The sequence below is a fragment of the Macaca fascicularis genome, chromosome 8 (genome assembly GCF_037993035.2).
Source record: "Macaca fascicularis isolate 582-1 chromosome 8, T2T-MFA8v1.1".
In the NCBI taxonomy this organism is placed as follows: Eukaryota; Metazoa; Chordata; class Mammalia; order Primates; family Cercopithecidae; genus Macaca; species Macaca fascicularis.
In genome coordinates, this window is record NC_088382.1 from 146632458 (window position 1) to 146654207 (window position 21750).

At 35.0% G+C, this 21750-nt stretch overlaps 1 long non-coding RNA gene across 2 annotated transcripts in view; it reads right to left on the reverse strand.

Annotated features, from left to right (window-relative positions):
* LOC135964828 (uncharacterized) overlaps positions 1 to 20926 on the reverse strand; it is a 32878-nt gene extending 11952 nt beyond the window's left edge. Inside the window, exons 1-2 of one of the 2 annotated variants that reach the window (XR_010577512.2) lie at positions 20780 to 20926; positions 3 to 83 (exon numbers count right to left, since the gene is read on the reverse strand). This is a non-coding gene — a long non-coding RNA (uncharacterized lncRNA). The remainder of the gene's footprint in view (positions 1 to 2; positions 84 to 20779) is intronic. The other variant, XR_012416962.1, reaches the window with a different exon arrangement.
* Between the last annotated feature and the right edge of the window lie 824 nt (positions 20927 to 21750).

A 21750-nucleotide genomic window follows, 5' to 3' on the forward strand; every position in this document is an offset into this window, starting at 1 on the left:
ACTTGAACCCTGGAGGTGGAGATTGCGGTGAGCCAAGATCATGCCATTGCACTCCAGCCTGGACAACAGGAGTGAAACTCCATCTACAAAGAGAGAGAGAGAGAGAGAGAGAAATTTCTTCTGTCAGATACCCTAAATCATCTCTCTCAAGTTCAAAGTTCAACAGATCTCTAGAGCAGAGGCAAGATGCCACTAGCTCCTTTGCTGAAGCATAGCAAGGGTGACCTTTACTCCATTTCACAAGTTCCTCATCTCCATCTGAGACCACTTCAGCCTGGACTTCATTGTCCATATCACTATCAGCATTTTTGTCAAATCCATTCAACAAGTTTCTAGGAGGTTCCAAACCTTCCCACATCTCCCTGCCTTCTTCTGAGGCCTCCAAACTGTTCCAACCTCTACGAGTCACCCAGTTCCAAAGTCGGTCTTACATTTTCATGTATCTTAATAGCAGCACCCCACTGTCTGCAGTACGAATTTAGTGTATTAGCCTCTTTTCTCACTGCCATGAATAAATACCTAAGACTGGATAATTTATAAAGAAAAGAAGTTTAATTGACTCATAGTTCCACATGACTGGGGAGGCCTCAGGAAACTTGCAATCATGACGGAAGACACTTTTTCACAGGACAGCAGGAGAGACAGTGAGTGCAAGCACGGGAAATGCCAGATGCTTATAAAACCGTCAGATCTTTTGAGACTCACTCGCTATGATGAGAACAGCATGGGAGAAACAGCCCCTATGATCCAATTACCTCCACCTGGTCCTGCCCTTGACACATGGGGACCATGGGGATTACAATTCAAGATGAGATTTTGGATGGGGACACAGCCAAACCGTATCAGAGATATTTCACCTGGTATCACGGTCCAGCAGCCAGGTGTATAATTGCCCTGAATGGGTTGCAGAACGTTGTGCATGGTGCTAAGCGCTTTCTGCTGAGTTTGAGGTGTTTGGTTATGCAGCAGTATTGTGGTGTGGCTAACAAATTCGGCTGCCATTCCCTTACCTTCTTATTATTTATTTCCACATCTACCTAAAACACTACCATATTTACTTGAACCACGTGGAAGATGAGTCCTTTGTAACTTGAGACAAGAGAATGGGCCAAGTTCATCCAGCTAGAAGGTAATGAGGACATGTGAGGGAGCCTGCACTTTGTCTGGGCTAGATACTTCCCAGAAGCAGCTACTTTTAATTTATTCTGATGAAGGGATATAGTCTGCTGCCTCATCGCTAAGAAATTACAATTTACTCAATGAATAAATGCTTATTGAGTATTTATTGAATACAAATAATTATTTGCTCAGGGTAACGTGAGGAGCCTGTGATGGCAGTCAGACATTCTAACCTTTTGATGCAATGACATTAAGATACCTGAGGATTTGAACAGGTTTTGAAATTATCCACTCATGATAATGATTGGTAGGACAAACAGACTGTTTCATACTGAGGATCCTGTGCCCCATAGACAAAATGACCCTGAGTCAATCTCAATATGAAAAATGAGAGCTCAAAATAAATGATCTCAAAAGGGCCTTCAGCTCTAAAATTCTAAACTGTAATGATTATGGCAGGCCTCTAGACTATATATTTCTGGTATTATTCATCAACATTTTTGTCATCATAGGGAGACAACTTTACTACATGAAAAGTGTTACAGGTGTATACTTCATATTTACTTGTATGGTGCTTTACAGTTTCCAATGTACTTACAATGTATTGTCTTCTTGTATCCACAAAAATGTCCTCTGAAGTAGAAAGGACAGAATTTCAGTGCAGTGCACATTTAGTGGTTTTATTGACAGTGACACTGGGTAGTTTAAACATTCCCTAAAATTCCATAGAGAATTAAGGACACTGTTTGAGCTTGAAATCATATTTCTTAAAAATCTAACCTGTTTTTGGCACACTGTCTGTAAGGAGAACACACATAGGTATGGAATATGCAGACAGAGACATTTTTTGTTTTTTTATTGTTCATTCATTTGTTGATTCACTCATTCATTGATGTAATTATGAAATAATCAATTTATTACTTTTTTTTCAAGAAAATGTTTTAAAAGTTTTAAAACCAAAGAATTTGTAGCCAGTTGCCAGGGTTTGTATCTTAGTTCTGCCAGTATTCAGCTGCATATTGTGCCACTTTTCTTATCTGCACGATGGAATCAGTCACAGACTCTATCTTATACTTTTAAGACAATGAAAACACTAACAGGTATTAAGGCTCAGGGTAGCACTTGTCCGATGGTACATACATGATGCCCATTCCTAAGCACTGTCTATGCTTGTATTGAGGAAAGAAAGGAGAATAAAATGTTGAACTTGGCTTATAGTTGGGAGTAGGGGAAAGAAGGGGAGTTGATGAGTAATTTTATTTGTAAATAATTATACAAATGTTTTAAAAAAATTATGAAGGATTAGGTGCAGTCCAAAAGCAGGTGACCTCTGTTCTAAAAACTCTCTAATTGTGACTTTAAAAAATGTTGCCTTTGAGTTCAGACAATAGCCTCAGAGTTTCGGGATGAGCAGATGTCTGTGGTTTCCTACAAGGATCCCACTCTCCATTCTTCTGCGTGTCACAAATATTCCTTAGAGGCATCTTCCCCAGTGAGCAGGAGGTGAGTGGCTGGGATAAGCTCCAGCAGCAAGCCTTCATCCTCTCTTGCCAATTATCTGGGTCCACAGTGGAGAGCCAACACTGGGATAAAGATGACTCCATGGGAGGCAGTAGGAAGAGGAAGTAATCATACGCTTAAGTGAATTTTTGACCTTCTGAGTCTGTCTCAAACCAAAGCCACCTCCAATTCTGGAATGTACAGTAAATAAACCAATAAATCCAGTAACTAATTTATATTGTTTAAGCCAGTTTGAGGTATGCTTTGGCTTGCATCAAAATTTCTCCTAACTGATATGGATAACTTAGATCCATAAAACTGGGATAGTGTACTTAGTGGAGTCAAGTGCAAATTCCCCTAGGCATCCAGGTGTGATGTCCCACCACTGCTACCACCAGACCCTTCCCAAGTCCACATTCCCATTTCAAGGCATATGTGATTGATCAGTCATGACCCTCACCTGCCCTTCCTCTTCATTCTTGGGTTTACCTCTGAAACTGTGTGCCTGCAGGTCTAAAGCCTAGGTGATATGACTTCAACTTCATGTAGCACTAGCTCTGCTCATCAGACTATAGCACAGAAAATTGACTTTTGCTCTGCCATTCATGTTTTCTTCCCAGCACTAAAGATGATCTTTCTGTCTATTACTAATATATAAGGCCTGTATTCAATTAATATAATAATATATTAATAGCTAACAAGAACCCACTTTTTCTTAAAAAGAGAAACACAAGATGAACAGGACTTGATATAAATGTTTCAATAATCATTATGACTAGTAAGAGAGTCAGATTATAGAAAAGATTTCAGAAAACTCTATTTCAAACTCTTTTTTTTCTCTACTTTCTGTCTTCTCAGAATGTTAAAACAGATTTCTAGGTCCTAAGTTTGTTTCAGTTTATTTATTTCCTTCCCATTAAAGTATATAAATAAATAGTAAAAACTCATAACAACTGAATTGTCTTATAAACTCATCCAACCCTTTCTAACTTAAGTTGAAAAATCTTGATGCTTTTTGCATTAGCTCTCTCCTTTAAAATTCTTCTCACATTTATTATTCTATGAATTAAAATGTCTATTTTAAAAAATCTCATATTTCTTTCCTGGATCTTATCACTATCTGTTTCTGCCTCCCTGATTTTCCACGTTGTCTTCAACTAATTTATTTCTATCTCTTTATAGCAAATAAAATTTCCTTAACCTTTCTCTATCAGACATTACAGAGGATATTACTCGCAGTGCTTAATTCCTTCTCACATTTCTAGCAATTTTATGCTCAGTGAGGTGATGTCAAAGGTGGCAGAGAATTTACCAGGTAATATATAAACTAAATACCTCTATAAAAAATAAAGCCCCCTGTGGTTTGCCTCATTTTCAGAATTATATCGATTACAATGTTTATTCTATCAGATGTATACTTTGCATTTGTTGGGTTTTATATTCTCCCCATGTCTGTGTGGGTTTTCTCCATGTACCACGGTTTTCTCCCACGTCCCAAAGCTGTGCACGTTCTGTGAATTGGCGTGTCTACGTTGTCCCAGTCTGAGTGAGTGTGGGTGTTGGTGTAAGTGAACCCTGTGATGAAATGACATCATTCTATGTTTGGTGCCTGCCTTGAGCTACTGGAATAGGCTCTAGCCACCTTTGACCCTGGACTGGAATAAACAGATTGGAGAATGATGATTGATTGAATACAAATGATTGCAAACTAAACATTTGCAAAGCCCACAATAGTTGCATAAATGCACGACAATAAACGATGCAGTAGGAAAGCATTCAGCAAGCTCACCACATTTGTTGATTGATTGATGTTGAAATGCGTGGTGCCAGGAGGTGCTCCTTACAATAGTTGATTTGCAAACGTTTATCCATTGATTTAACCCACTACCACTGCAACTGTCACCACTCACTGATTCACCAAAAATTGAGTAAATAATTATCTTACCTGCTTTTGTTAATCTATCTTCAATATATGTATAGCTCACATTCATTTCAATGTTCAGTATTTGAAGCATTTGGGGTCTTTATTTAGAAATTTCATGATGTTTTTGTGACCAGAAATATGCCACAGGAAGTTGACACTTGTTCGTATCAACTAGCCTATGATAAAACTGGTTTAATTATGCCTCATTTTACTTAAAGTCACAGTTTCCAGTAATCTATCAACTACAGTAAGTGAGGACTTAAGTGTTTTGGAGAAAGAGGTGTACCCAGACCTTCTTGGGTTCTGAGTTAACACCAACCCATCAGAACCCAAAATGCCTTTGTGGTCAGGGTGAGAGCTTATGGAAGTCAGGCAATAATGGACACTTGGCCTGAGTGGGTAACACAGTGGGTCCATAGTAGGTCCATTCTGTGGTTATTTCCCTAGTTTCTCAATGTGCTGTTGGAATAGAACTATTTAGCAACTGACAGGATCTCCATTTTGATTCCTTAACAGATTGAGTAAAAGTCAACATTGATTTTTAAGCATGACTGTGAATTACATGCTTAAAAATGTAAAGTTTATCACCTGTTAGCACCTATCACAGGATGTGTTCCAGATTTAAACTCTTTACGAAAGCAAATCAACAGCTCCTGGCAAAAAAAAAAAAAAAAAAAAAAAAAAAAAAAAAAAAAAAAGCTACCAATTGACTTATCCAGTATTCTGTTTCTCATTCTCAATTAATATACTCACTTGGAAATCATCCACTTTACCAGGGAAGAACAGCGATATTTCTTCACTCTGTTATTTTAGGACTATATCAACTTTAATTACTTTTCATTTAGATAGTCTGTAAAAATTTAGTCATATTAATTTCTTCCAGTATATCATACTGTTGGTTACATAACATAAATGGTGTTGTGCTCATTGGATTATATGAGAAAGACATAGAAAACCTTAAATGCTTACATTGGAGCTATTATGCCAGAGAAATTTCAGTGGCATTTATACATCAATAAAGTTTCTAGGGGGTTAATTGTCTGAAACAGGTTTGGATACAGCTTCTAAAGTAAATGGCATTTTGCTGTACCCTGCACCGTTTGTCCTAGTAAAAAAATAAATAAATAAAGTATAATTCTTGTTTGGAAATTTGGGTTTGGGAGGTAGATATACCACATGTGTGTGCTGCTCTGCTCCCTTTATAGAAAATCTCCTAAGTCTGACAATTGATTTAAGTTAATAGACTTTATTTACTAGAGAGGTTTAAGATTTCATAAATATTTAGCAGAAAAGTTTTATTATACTTCTTTTTCTCCAACATAATCTTCTCTGTAATTAACATCTTGTATTAATGTGATACAATCATGGCAATGGATTGGCCAATATGAATGGACTATTATTAACTAAAGTCCACTGTTTATTTTAGGGTTCACTCTGTATTAGAATGTTCTATGGGTTTTGATAAATGTATAAATCATGTATCCATCATTGCAGTGTCATGCAGAAGTTTCGTTGCCCTAAAAATCTCTTGTGCTTCAGCTGTTTATCCATCTTTTCCTGCCCAAAACCCTGGCAACCACTGATCATTTTTCAAAATACTTGTGTCAAAATATACATAAATAAAATCTACTATCTTAACTCTTTTAAGTGTGCAATTCAGTAGTGTTAAATGCATTTATATTGCTGTGCAGCAAATCTCCAGGACTCCTTTCATTTTCCAGAACTGAAACTTTACACCCATTAACAATCACCACCTATCTCTTCCTTTTTCCAGCCTCTGGGAAGCATCATTCTACTTTCTTTTTCTATGAATTTGACCTAGGTACTTCATATAAGTGAAATACTATGGTATTTGTCTTTTTGTGGCTGGTTTATTTCACTCAGCTTAATGGTCTCAGTATTCATCTATGTTGTAGCATGTGTCAGAATTTCCTTCCTTTCAAAGCTGAATAACATCCCATCATATGGGTATATTACATTGTGTTTGTCCATTTTTCTGTAGATGGTCACCTGAGTTTCTTTCACATTTTGGCTATTGCAAATAATGCTGCTATGAAGGCAGGTGCATAAATATCTCCTTGAGATCCTGTTTTTTACTCTTTTGAGTATATACTCAAAAGTAGAATTACTGATCACAGATTAATTCTATTTATAATGTTTTCAGTAGCCACTATACTGTTTTACATAGAATTATACACAAATCTGACAGTTTTGTGGGCTATAATACAGGTTAATTATTTGAAACAAGCTTCCCTGACATATAGTCCTCATGATCCAGTAGATTCTAAGGGTACTTTATGTTATGTGTTGGATAGAAATGCAGTGTAAGGTCTTCAGTAAAATCAAAATAAACATAATAAAGCTGAGTATACACAGTAGTGTTTCATCCATACAGGGAAGTAATTATGTAAGATCAGACCTTAGCATATTCAATTTTCAAAGAGGGAAACAGATACTAATGAATTAGAATAGTGGGAGCCTCAAGTCATACATTTCTATCAAAGAATCAATACACAACCTTGTTTTAAATGTGCTTCTGTTTAAAGACACCATGTTTAGTACATATTGTTGATTCACTAACATTAAACTCACAGACAACAGCTCTATAATTCATGCCTAAAAGAAGCTTATTTCAATAAATGTGTTTTTGCCCTATAAGGCACATAACAACTGCCTTGTGCTTAGGGACACTAGATGATGCGTCAGACCTGCACTTGGGGATCATTTTAAATTTAGAGCAAAATTACCAACAGAAAGCACAAAAATTAAAAAAGAGAAACATAGCACTGCGAAGATATCAAAAAGGACACTTGTTTACAGTCTGAGAGTAGAAACAAGAAAGCAATGCAATGCCTCATTTCACCCCCCACTGGTAATGTGTGTGTTGGGCAACTCAAACTTTTTGCCAATAACAAGGAAAACACAGAGATTATTAATTTTGATGTTACAAATACATTTTGGCAAGTGGATAAATTATCAAATAAGGAATCCATAAGTGATGAAGATGGACTGTATAAGAATATGTACCTGCACGTTTGGAAAACACAATCTGCTGTACATCACACTCAGAGGGAATGCAAAAATAAAAAGTCTTCTCAGTGTCTGATTTTCTGATAGAGTGCCAGATTTTCTACTTTGCATGTTATGAAAGTTGTTTTAGGAGATCAAAAGCTTATAAAGAATAGGATGAGATTATTGATGATAAGACGTTAGGACCCAGAGCCATAATTATGCACCTCTCGGAATAGATACAGTAAGCATAATACCCATGCCTATATAAAAGCCTTGAAAAAGGCTTAACTGAAATTCAACAGCTCAACTGCCTGGATTTTATTTAATAAGCAGGTGGAAAAATGACACATTCTATAAATGCTGGTCTTTCCTCTGGCACTCCGGCATTTGCTATATGGGCCTGTGTGCTGAGTACAGACAGAGAAGAGTGCTATACATAGACTCAACAATGTGACTGCTAATGAGTGCCCGAGCTGCCAAAAGCAGAGGCTAAATCTGAACCCTGATAATGCACCATGAGTGTATTAACCGGCCATCTGGGAGCAGGCTGATTGCACTGGTCCCCTTCTATTAAGGACAGTGATTTGTCTCACAGGAATAAATATAGATTTGCCTTTCCTGCCCCCACATCCCCTGCCATCATTGCTACTCAGTGTATGTCTTGTTCACATTGATGTTGTTCCACTCGACATTGCTTTTTACACGAGAATAACGGTAATGTTGCAGCAAGCAAAGTTTGAAAATGCACCGATGCCCGTGGGATTAACTGATCTTATCACCTGCATCATCACCAGAAACAGCTGGTTTGTTAGGATAATGAAATGCCCTAGTGACGTTTAGTAGTTATCACCTAAGAGAAACACCACCAGAGAACTTGGGAGGCTGTTTTACAGGACTTAGAACAGCTACACATAACAGCTGAGTATATCTTGCCATTTTCCTTAATCAAAATACATGACTCTGTTTGCTAGGGAGAGATGTATGGGTGGTCTCTCACTATTACAAACAATAACTATCTTATACAATTTTTGTTCACCTTCTTCACAACCTTGAGTTTGATTGGTCGGAAGTCTGTCAGACAGAAGCTGAAAATACCCCCGACCACTTGCATTTTTGTGTTACTGAGGAAAATGGGTTATCTGAACTAGGGTCATTTGACCCTGATTCCCAAGGATAAATTAGTTATTGTGTAGGATGTAGGGGGCTTTCTGGGTTTCTCTTAATCTTTTTCTTAGGTTCAGTAACATTATACCAATCGAACCAATAAAGACAGGACAAATCATTCTAATCATGCGATGACAGATTTATAAAATGGACCTAATAAGAGTAGAGTGATCTTGTGGAGGAGCGATAATTAAAATAAGTTAATAGATTCAAGAAATGTTCCACAGTGCTGGAATATATCACGTACTGTATGTTTTTGGAATCTTTACTATTATTTTTCTCTCATATAAATTTGATAGCTGAAAGGCATCACATCACATAAAATATAGCTAGGTTAAAACTTAAAAAAAATAGAGAAACAAAGCAAAAAGATTACATACCCCACCAATTTTCTCCACCCAGTTCTCTGTCCACCTCATTTTCTCACAATGCCCACAGCCCTCCCAAATGCAGTTCAGTCCATCTTTGAATAGCTTCCCACTTTCCTTTTTTTTCTCTTCCATAGATTCAAAATTGGCATTATCCTTATAAATTGTGGCATGTTCGATGTGTGGATACACTACATGTTTCTCTCCCTGCCACCTCCCACCCCAAACACACACATTCCCTAGGACTGCTCTGCTCTCTACTCAGACTATTTGAGACACTTTCCCCTGTTCCCTGCTACCTGGTGTATTCACAATCATCACATACCTTTGTGGTAAGCATTTATTACACCAAGTCATCCGTTTCCATGTTTTACTCTCAATACGGAGTAAGCTTCCTGGGGTAGCAATAGTGTGCATGTGTATACACACACACCACACACGCACACTCAACATATTTTTATTGATTAGTTTTCAGAACCTTGTATGAATGCATACATGAATTTGTTAATACATGCACTAGTATTTAGCTTGATCCCTTAGCAATATTTCTGGAAACTAAACATTTTAAGAAGTGGTATAAGATGAACCAGCTAGCAAAGAAAAAGTTTCTTTACGTTTCCAGATTATAGTAACCCACTTCCCCTTTCATTTGCCTGGTCTGTTGATTCTGTCTCTGCCTCTTATCAGCAAAATACCTCTTTAAATAATGGTCTTTCACTATAACTGTAGCCTGTCTCAGCTTTTCCTCTGTATATCACTTATCAGTTCCCACACCAATTCCCTTAGTCAATTTTATAAACAGCATTCGCCCCCAGCTAGTAGTTTTAGTGTCTTTTAAGGCTATTCTATTATTCTTTTAATTCAGAAAGTGACTTATATATTCTTTGCCTTTTCTAGAAACTTTATAAAGTGATGATCAAGTGGGTTCAATGACAATCATGTGAGGAAGAATTCTCTCGGCTTATATTTATCAAAAACAAATAAGGAGAACAGACAAAAGAGATAAAAAAGAGAAAACACACAACAATATGCACATTTGTGTTGTTTCCATGGTCATAGCCCAAATCATAATGAACTAGGTCTAGGGCTTTGGTATCGTGCTTTTTCCTTGAGCTGGAGCTGCAGTTCCATCAAAATGTGCTTTACCTGATGAGGATGAATTTAGCCATCATTTGATCCTTAACTGAGATTTTTGAGAAGTAGCAATTTCGTTTGAATTAAAATCTTAAAAATCTAGTATTGCACCTTCCAATACTCTGTTGTTCCTTTGGACATACCTTCTCTTAACCATCCTGGGCCATCTTTCACTTGGGCACAAGATCCATGCCTCCCTTTCCTCCTTTGCACTAACAGATGGAAACCAATGATTTAATGTTTTGCTTTCTTCTTTATTCTCCAACTCTAATCTCAATCACCTTTCTTAAGCAAAGCTACGTTTTTTTTGTTTGTTTGTTTCAATGCCGCTTTCATGAACAAGAATAAATTATTGCCTTTGTTCAGAGAAGTAGATTACACATAGGTTATTATAATTCACAAAAACACTCAATTGTTTTGTTGAAGGGATTCCTTTTCCATGGGTTTCTTTGACTTTTCTGTTTAGTAGCCGAGGTGTCTAATTATCAAATTGATTCATTCATTTGAAATGCTTTTGATGTGTCTTATTGTCTTGATTACATCATGGTCTAATCACCTTGCCTATGTCTCCTGCTGTCTTTATTTGACAATTAGGTCACTATTTATAAAACAAGTATATCATTTACAGGACAATGGTTGGAAGGAAATATACCTATCCTCAGTAAATTGCTGGTTTTCATGATTCATCATTCGCACTCTCTATTTCTCAGGCAAAAAATCCATTAACATCATACTAAGAAAGTGAACATTTCTGTGAATCATAAATTATGGTTGTTTTTTCATGTCCTATGAAAGGTTACTTATGGGGAATGTTTTCTTTACATTTAGACTCCTAAAAATGAAAGAAGAAATAGTTCATTGAAACTTGTCTATAGTGAGTAGGTTTTAAAGATTTCATAAATTGTAATCTTAGTAGGCAAGCCCTTTTTGCCCAGTTTCTCTCTATGCAAGTCTGGGAAATGTAGTAGTTACTATTTTACTGTTAGCAAAACTCCCAGATTTCTATATTTAGTCCCACATTCACATCAAATTTACAAACCCACCACTGTGCTAGACAAGTAGATTATATATTTCAGACATTATAAAATCAGTGTATACCAAAGCAAATGCATGTCTTTTTTAACCAACGTTACCTCACACTGAGCCACAGTTAGGCACTGCGTACATAAAATATCCCTAAAATATTGAATTTATAATTTCCATGGTTAATATCTAACCGGAAAAACAGGCAAGAAACTTAGGGTTTGTCATTGCCTCTTTATTTTCTTAACATGTACATAGGAGCTTGTTTGCTTATATTGTTTATGCATCTTCCTAAATAGTACTTTAATGATTTCCCATTGGTCCGTTTGTTCTGGCATAAAGACCATTGAAATTACCATCAAGGCTTCCCTTTTTGACTATTAATAATAAATGTTTTCTAACACTATAAATGGGATGATTCTAAAATTTCTATCTTGTTAACCGACTCGTCTGTTCTACATCAGTGAGGATTTTCATTACTATCAGAATTAACTCCCAATTAAGTTAGGTAAGGTAGGACATCGTATCAAAGACCCTACGTCATCTGCACTGATGTTATAGCCTTTAGCTTTCATTCATCTAAACTGGAGCTTTTCTCATGTATACTTGGTTGATGTTGGTGTTAATGTTGGCAGTTCCATTCCATGCCATCTATGCATGGTCTCCTGCTCACTCGCTTGTGACTGTGGGGAGAATGAGGCTCCCTCACTCAATCCACATGTGGATTTTTTTATACCTGTTTCACTAAGAAGCAAGCCTACATAGCATCTCATACTAATGGATCCCAGAAGGTTGTTTGTGGCACACGTGAAAATACTGTAATTTTTGGCACTACTTCTGAAGTGATTACAGGAATCATATTATCAGTATTTAAAATAAAATTACTACCCAAAGGTAAAAGTTCCTCTCTGTATCTATAACGTTCTCATGGACAGTCATGCACACACTATTTGATGGTTAACTCCATCCATTATGTTGCTGTGGTCTTTCAACAGAAATTTTTACTGCCTTGGCAGTGCCTCTTTATACAAATTCAAGTTGTTTTTTTTTCTGGCTAGACATTGCACTAAACTCCTTACCTCCAACTATAAACTGTCATCTTTTCTGTATAGCATGTACAAAACAGCTAATTTTCATAAGTCATGTGATACTTTTTAACATAGCACTAAAATTTTCTATTTTTGCTTCACCAAAAGTCAAATGTACACACTTCTCCAGTTTGGGGTTATATTTGGAAAAAATACATTTACTATTTCCATTATCAAATAGATATAAAACACTGTTTTAAGCAATATAGACATTCTATATTTTATGGCACTTATTTTTCTCTGAGTCGTATTTTGTAAGTCCTATTCTAAGCTCCTTGAGGATGTGAAGGAGTATAGAAGCCATGGTATACCTTTTGTAATGAAATCTAATCAAACCAAGTCACAATTCTATACCATGTACATATCCTGAATTACAAGGTAAGACAGATGGAATCAGGGTTCACATCAGCTGTTTGATCTCAAAGTACTCCATTCACAAGATAAATTCTATTTCTTTACCTAAAAAATACAAAAACTGGCTGAGTTAGGTGAACCCTTAGCAGGTCTAGCGTAAGTTAACAGTCATCTAAGTTATAGGCTAGCTGCCTCGGGGCAGTCCTACTTAGGGAGAGCATGAAGGACCATAAATTGAAAAGAAGTAGCAAAGCTGGAGTCAAGGAAGTTTATAGTAGTAGATATTGACATAATATAAATGGATAGGGGAAAGTATTCCATACTCAGCTTATGACTAGTAACCAAAATGCCACATTTTGGGGTGTTTAGCAGCCTAATTGTGGCAACAGTTGTGTGGCCTTATAAAATACAAAATTGGAAAGATTCTAAATTTCCATTAAAGGTTTACAATTCTATTTATAAATTTTTCTTGAAAGCAGATATACATCATTGACAAAAATAAATAGCAGCCTCAGGTATAGGCCCTTTGTTGAAAGCTTGCATGAATCACAGCCACCTCATAAAATCATAGCACCGTTATTATGATACTAATATAAACACCTTTTAATGTCTGCTGCACTTAATTTGCATAGGTAATTGACAGCTCATTAGAAATGATGAAAGCATAATTATGAAAACAAGTCTAGAAGAAAGGACAAAGCCTCAACTGATGAATTATATATTGCTAAGTGTATATTTTATTTTATATTATGGGCTTGTTATTATGCACATTAATTAAATTATTTTCCCTCTAAGACCCTCACTCTAAGAAATCAGAAAGTGAAGTGCAAATACATACAAAAAATATTAAACAGTATACGCATAGCCAGGCAGAAAGTCAAAGTCTCAATTTAAATTTACCACCATATCATCAAGTTCAGGATACAGTAATGCTGTAAAATTTAGCTGGAAATTCAGAATTTCAGCTTAATAACAAAGTGCTTTAAACTTTACCTTAAAGATTAAACATGTCTGTTAACTTTAAAGGTCTGCTAACTTCCCTATGAAGTTATAGATATCTCCTCATGAATTTAAAGATATCTCCATTAACATAATATCTACACCATGTGTTGGATCAATGTATCTAGTGATGTATTTATTCATTTAATGTATAATTATTAAAAGCCTAACTGTGGCTAACAATCCTGAATGAAGTAAAAATAAAAATATAAGATTTATAGATTAAGGAATGACTCATTAATGTATCAATAACTTTAAAAATGACAGAGACAGTTACCCACAAGATACAAAAATGGGCAATATATGAACAAATAGTTCACAGAAGAATAAATGTTTACCATTAAACTTAAAAAAAGGTATCTTGTAGTGTATTTTTCCTCTAATATGAAAAGAATGCAAATTAAAACTACACTGAGAAAAATGTTCACATCTGGTAGTGGTGGAATAGCTCCTAGTGGGTTTATCATCCCTTAGATAACTCTGTACACTCTTAAAACATGAAATGGAAACCAATTACAGGCACAGAGGAGTGATAACGTTAGGCAGAAACGAGAGGAAGCTCTAACCTTAGAAAAGAGGCCCTTCTTTGATAATTCTTGGACTGAGGGTAGCCTCTATCCGGGTATGAGGGGTACCTAGAACTTGAAGAGAAACTTGAAATCTTTCTGGTTTTACAAACTAGAGGACAGGGTTCTAGGCAATGACAACATCTGGAACGTGTGGTGAATATTGCATAAATGAGACAGCTAGAAAGAAAAGTCTACGAATTCTGCATACAGCGTCTGCCCAAAGCTCTCACTGATTTTTGAACTACACATGTATGGGGCAGATTTTTAGCATTCCAGCTAAGGTTAAAACATATATTTCAACAATTGCCCTGTGTAGTAGAGAACTAGAGGTTGAGTTCGGTCGAGTTAACTGACTGCTTGAGAAAGCAAAGCAAAGCAAAAGAAAAACAAAATTAATAGTGTTGAGAAGAACATAACAGAATCTCTAAAATATGTTGTTCACGAGGCCTAAGATACGATTTGAAATTATCCAAATTGTTAGATATATGAAAAAGAGGAAAATATGACTCATATATAAGAGACAAGAAACAAAGATCAACCCTGAAATGACAGGTGATAAAATACGCAGATGATGATTTTAAAGCAGCTATTGTAATCATGCTCAAGAATAATAAAAAAGATGCTCATGGTGCATAAACAAGTAATAAATCTTAGTAAAAAAACGGAAACTATAAAGAATAAAATGGGAATTCTGGGAATGAAAAATACATTTGAATTTTTAAAAATATATATGTACATTATTTTCATGTAGTTACCAACATTGAAATTTAAAAAGAATCAGCGAACTTGAAGATAGATTAATCTATACAAATTATTCAATTGGAAGAATTGTGAGCAAATATATATTATACACATCTGCTTCCTATATATGTATATATACACACACACATATACATATATACATTATGTGTATATATACACACATACGTATATATAGTACATATGTATCTATATACACATACACATAAATGTATCTGTATACACATATATGTATGTAATTAACACATTTATACATATGTATATATGTAAAAATATATTTGCATATGTGCATATATACACACATATGTACATTAATATACACACATGTGTATATATATAATTGATCCATATGTACACATGTATTATAGTAACTATATACACATATGTATATAATGTATACATTGTTCATGTTTACATTTGGGTTAGATACATAGATACATGTTTATATATGGGTTACATAGATACATGTTTATATAGATACATGTTTATGTATGGGTTCATAATGTATATATACATATACATATATAATTTGTGTATATATAAAGAACTAATGTATATATGTTTACATATAGAAATGTGTATATATGTGTATGCAGAATTCAGAGCCTTTTCTCTCTAGCTTTCTTGTTTCTGTATACACACACATACACATAGATACACATATCTATGTGTATGTGTGTATGTACATATTCAGTTGGAAGAATTGTGAGCAAATATACACACACAAACACACACACACGTATATGTCAGAGTCTCAGTGATATGTGGAACAGTATCAAAAATAGCATACTTATAACTGAAGTTCCAGAAGAAAAGGAAGTAAAAATGGGTCAGAAGGAAATTTCTTTTTCATTTTTTTAAATTATACTTTAAGTTCTGGGGTACATGAGCAGAACGTGCAGGTTTGTTACATAGGTATACACATGCCATGGTGGTTTGCTGCACCCATCAGCCTGTCATCTACATTAAGTATTTCTCCGAATGCTAACCCTTCCCTAACCCTCCACCCCCTGACAGGTCCCCGTGTGTGTTGTTCCCCTCCCTGTGTCCATGTGTTCTCATTGTTCAACTCCCACTTATGAGTGAGAACATGTGGTGTTTGGTTTTCTGTTCTTGTGTTAGTTTGCTGAGAAGGATGGTTTCCAGCTTCATCCATGTCCCTGCAAAGGACATGAACTCATCCTTTTTATGGCTGCATAATATTCCATAGTGTATATGTGCCACGTTTTCTTTATCCAAACTATCACTGATGGGCATTTGGGTTGGTTCCAAGTAATGCTCACAAAGTGCTCCCAAGTAGTAGAATACAAATGTATAGATTCAACAAGTTTAGTGAACCCTAAGGAAGGTAAGTCCAAAGCTAGAAATAACATGTTCATCTTGTTAGAAATCAAAGTTAAAATTTGAAAGGATCCAGAGACTAGTACAGTGATCCCTACAGGAGAATGGCAATAGAAATGGCTGCCAACGTCTCATCAGAAAGAACGCAGGCCAGAAGAGAGTAGAAACACAAATCTAGAAGGGCGAGAGAAGATGATCATCTCAACAAAAAATATTATGTTCATATTTGTTTTACGATTAAGGGAGAATAAGGCATTTTACTTTATTCTTCCTTAATTGTAAATGAGCAATAAAAGGAAATTTTTACCAGCAGACCCGCGGTATGTGAAATGCTATGGGAAGATTTTTAGGCTGAAGGGAAACGAGACCAGAGGGAATCTTAGATAAGGAATACAGAGTCCTAGAAATAATAAACGGGGGGTGTAAACATAAAGTGATTTTTTCCTTAATCTTTTATAATACATACAGAGTCAGAAATAAAGAATAACATTGTCACTGTAGATTTATTTTGTATGCCAGTATGACATATACAACATATACAACTACTTTGTATAAAGGAGAGGGATGGTGGTAAATTAAACTTCATTATTGCATGGTTCTTATATTTTATGTATAGCGTTTAAATATATCTCTGATACTGCATTCTCCAGAATAACCACTTAAAAATGAAAAGAATTATAGCAAAAAGAAAACTGACACATTAAAGTGATACTGAAATAATTGAAAGTGTTTTGATAAGCAAATATAGAAGCCTCCCAAAGATTTAGAAATTTAACATGCTGACAAATGTTAAGGAAGAAATTACAATGAAATTTAAAAAAATATTTCAAATTTATTTACAATACAAATAAAACATCAGAATTTGTGGGATGTAGATAAAGCAGTGCTCAATGAAAAATATAGGTTTTAATGTTTATATTGTAAATGAAACAAACTATATAAAGTCAGTAACTTAAGATTCGTCTATAAGCATCTAGATTAAGACGAGCAAGATAAACACAAAATAAGTGAAATGAAGAAATTTATACAGATTGGAGCAGAAATAAATGATACAGAACATAAGTAGTGAAGAAAGAAGTAATCTAAATGTCCATCAAAAAATGAGTGGAAAAAGAAAATGTGGTATATACATAGAATCAAATATCATTTAGCCTTATAAAAGAAGGAAATTGTACCAGTTACAATAGTATGAATGAATTTAAAGGATATTTTATTCTAAGTTAATATATTAATTACAGAAAGAGCTAATACTGTATGATTCCACTTATATGAGATTTCTAAAACAGTCAAATTCATAGAAACATAAAATAGAATGGTATTTATTAGTAACTAAAGACGGGGAATTGGAGAATTGAAATTCAATTGATATAAAGTTTCAGTTCTGCAAGATGAGTAAGTTCTAGAGATCTGGCATACAACATAGTGTCTGTAGTTAATATTTCAGTATTGTGCACTTTAAAATATGAGAATAGATATCATGGCATGTGTTCTTATGACAAATGCATATAAACATACACACACACACACATACACACATACACACACAGGACAAAGGACATTTTAGGAGTGTATATATATATATACACACACACACACATATAAAAAATACCTTGATTGTGGTGATGGTACCACAGGTTTATACATATGTTTAAACTGAAATAAATGTATACACTAAATATGTTCAATTATTTATATTAATTATACCAAAATAAAAAAATAATACAAAATTCAAAAAATTAAGTTATTAGAACTTTCAAATATTAACATAAAAATATTTTTGAAACTCGTAGGAATGAATTGAGGAGAGAATACTTTGTCTCTTATGAGGCAGACATAAGTCTTTTTTTTTTTTTTTTTTGAGATGGAGTCTCCCTCTGTGGCCCAGGCTGGAGTGCAATGGTGTGATCTCGGCTCACTGCAAACTCCGCCTCCAGGGTTCATGCCATTCTGCAGCCTCAGCCTCCCAGGTAGCTGGGATTACAGGCGCCCACCACCACTCCCGGCTAATTTTTTGTATTTTTAGTAAAGACAGGATTTCACCGTGTTAGCCAGAATGGCCTTGATCTCATGACCTTGTGATCCACCCGCCTTGGCCTCCCAAAGTGCTAGGATTACAGGCATGAGCCACAGCACCCGGCCGAGGCAGACATAAGTCTTATACCAAAACTTGACAAGGAAATCACACACACACAAACGTACACACATAAAAATAAGTTATGGATTGATATCTTTCATGAATATATGCGTAAAAATCTTTAACACTATATTAGTAAATAAAATCGTGCAATGTATACTCACTATGTAAGATTTTGAAAAATATCTCATTCAGAAAATTATCAATTAAAGGGAAAATGTTAAACATATATCCAGCTTTCCTTACATAAACTGCATTTTAGTTAAATAATAATGAGGGTTAGTTTTATATAAAATAAATATAGATAATTAAAATAGAAGGAATTATAGGCTTAGAAAAATCACCTCATTGCCAGGCAACAAATATCAATGGATGAAATTATTAGATGAAATATTCATTAAATACACATGCACACACACAAACAGAACTTCTCAGTGGCGTCATCTGTCAGTCATCTTCTGAGATTCTGAGGCCATGAATAAAATTTAAGTTAATCAAAAGTGAGATACAAAAAGATTTTGCAACTGATATTTGCATACAGCACAGCATATGAAGTATTCTTGCCAAAAATGTCTAACTCTAATCAATAATTTACTGCTAATTTTATTTTTTACAAGAAAAACAGGACAAAAGACTAAGAATCATTTTGAAATAGCAAATAGACCATTATGGAATATGGGATAGTACACAGGACAAAACCTAGGTTTTTCAAAAATCAATTTAATAATTAAATATATATATATATATATATATATATATATATACATACATAAATTGAGGGGGATTTACATTTAAAGAGTCAATATTTATTTTTAGAAACATAATAGGTAAAATCTGTTTGGATCCTAATTATGTTAAAAGATACATTTTATACTATTGAGAAAATTTAAATGTAGCCTAGATATTAGATAAGAACAAATAATTATAAGTTTTTGATGTTTTTTAAGAATATGTTCAAACATTTTATATATTTGTGTTAAAATATAAATGGGTAACATCATGTATTTCTTTCTTTGTAATAAAACAATATATAAAATAATTAAAATAAGATTGGAGGTTGAAGTAGCAACTATTACAACATCTTGATAATTTCTACTGATGGTTGGCAGTTATATAGAGGTGAATTAATATACCCCTCTTTACTTTTATGAAAGTGTAAAAGTACTCATCATTAACAAACATACCTACACACACATTTCTGAATTTTACAGACTCGACTCTAAGCATACTAATCTAAGTTAATTTGATACTGATTTTCACATACTTTAAAAAGTTATCAACTTTAATTTTCTCAACTAACAAAAACTAGGCAAAATTTGTTATAAACAATTTTAAAATTCTATATTGTATATTTTAATTTTTTTCTTATTAAACTGTGGAAACTTTTTTAATACAATTTTTTTTATTATTTTAGGACTGAAGTATAGATGCAATTAGGAAAAAAAGAAACTCCTCTAAGTTTTGTTTTGGTTCTGACTCTTCCAGTATAAGCAAGAGGACACGGAATGTAGAAACCTTCAAAAATGATAGCTTTCATGTGTTAACTGAAACTTCTAACGAGAATCAAATGAGATAATGTAATCAAAACCCGTTCCTAGACCATTAATTTAATCACACAAGGGAAATTAATTACAAATTGAAAAGAGAGACGAATAGAGGGTTTAAAACTCACAATTGAATGTGTGTTAATGCATACAGGTGTCTTAACAATCCACTAATTGGATGTCAAAGTCTAACAAAGACCTAGAAAAAGGCCAGATAATGCATTGATCCAGAACTAAATTGTATAAAGTCCTTTACTGGCTTCCTGTTGTTTGGTCATTGTGCCTGAACATTTTTAAGCATGTTGCAGCTTTACAGAACCATGAGATCCATTTTATTTATTTATTTATTTAGTTAGTTAGTTAGTTAGTTTGAGACGGAGTCTCACTCTGTCTCCCAGGCTGGAGTGCAGTGGCGCTATCTCGGCTCACTGCAAACTCTGCCTCCCGGGTTCACACTATTCTGCGGCCTCAGCCTCCCGAGTAGCTGGGACTACAGGCGCCCACCACCTCACCCGGCTAATGTTTTGTAGTTTTAGTAGAGACGGGGTTTCACCGTGTTAACCAGGGTGGTCTGGATCTCCTGACCTCGTGATCCGCCCACCCCGGCCTCCCAAAGTGCTGGCATTACAGGCTTGAGCCACTGCGCCCAGCCGAGATCCATTTCAGTAAAAATAACACTAGCTACTATAACAAATAAAACCCAAATTCCAGGGACCTATTTTAACATAATAAAGATCTATTTCTTACCGAGGCGAAGTCTGATGCAGTTGTAGTTGTCTGGGCAATTCTCCTCCATAGCTTCCTTCCAAGTGGTGAAGTCAGTGAGGATGGCTGGCCCCTTCCACCAGGTGGCCTTGTGTCTCACTCTTCTGCATCCAGCTGCCTGGAGAGAGTGTGGAGAATCTTGTAAAAACAATTTAGTAACTTGGCCTGGGAGTGGCAAACATTTTCCACTACATTTAGCGGCCGGAATGCGCCCCACTCAAATACAAGAGAACTAGAAACTGTGGTCTTGCTGTGTGTCTAGGTGGGGAAAAAATGATTCGTAAGCACAAAGGAATAATTCTGCCTAATATTTTTACTAAAATCTTCTAGTACGTGTTCTGCAATTATACAGCGATTTTATAGTTATGTATCTTTTAAGAGATATATCTTTCAAAAATGCCTTATCCCATATCAAATCATATGTTTTTTAAAAACCCGTTCTCTGTTTCAAAGCAACATGGGTTTTAGTCTAATTGTGCTGAGAAGCCAGCTGTCATGGTTCTTGCATCATTTTGTGAACACTTGTAAAAGGAGAGTCATGCTGAATAAGAAAATATTTGTCAGAACACCCTGTTTTAGGGCTGCTCAGAGATTCCACTTTAATTCTACTTTTACCTACTCATTACTGTCTAATAATAATTGATTCTGTTTTGCTACACTGTGAGGAGTTTGATTTCAGCCTGAAACCTGAATCACTTTCCATAAGAATTTGAGTAAGATCAGCACAAACATCTTGGAGTTGTTTTTAAGTTAAAGATTTAAAAGCAATATGATTTCTTAGTACATATGTATCTCCAAATTACTGAATATCAACTTTTTTTTAGAAGTTAAAAACAGTTAAAAAATTGTTTTAAAGCACAGCACTCAACGAAGAGGAAAACTTCCACTACTTCTAAACTGGAGAGTTTCTGCTGTTGAAGTCTGGCAGGTTAAGTCTGCATAGCTCCTTTTCA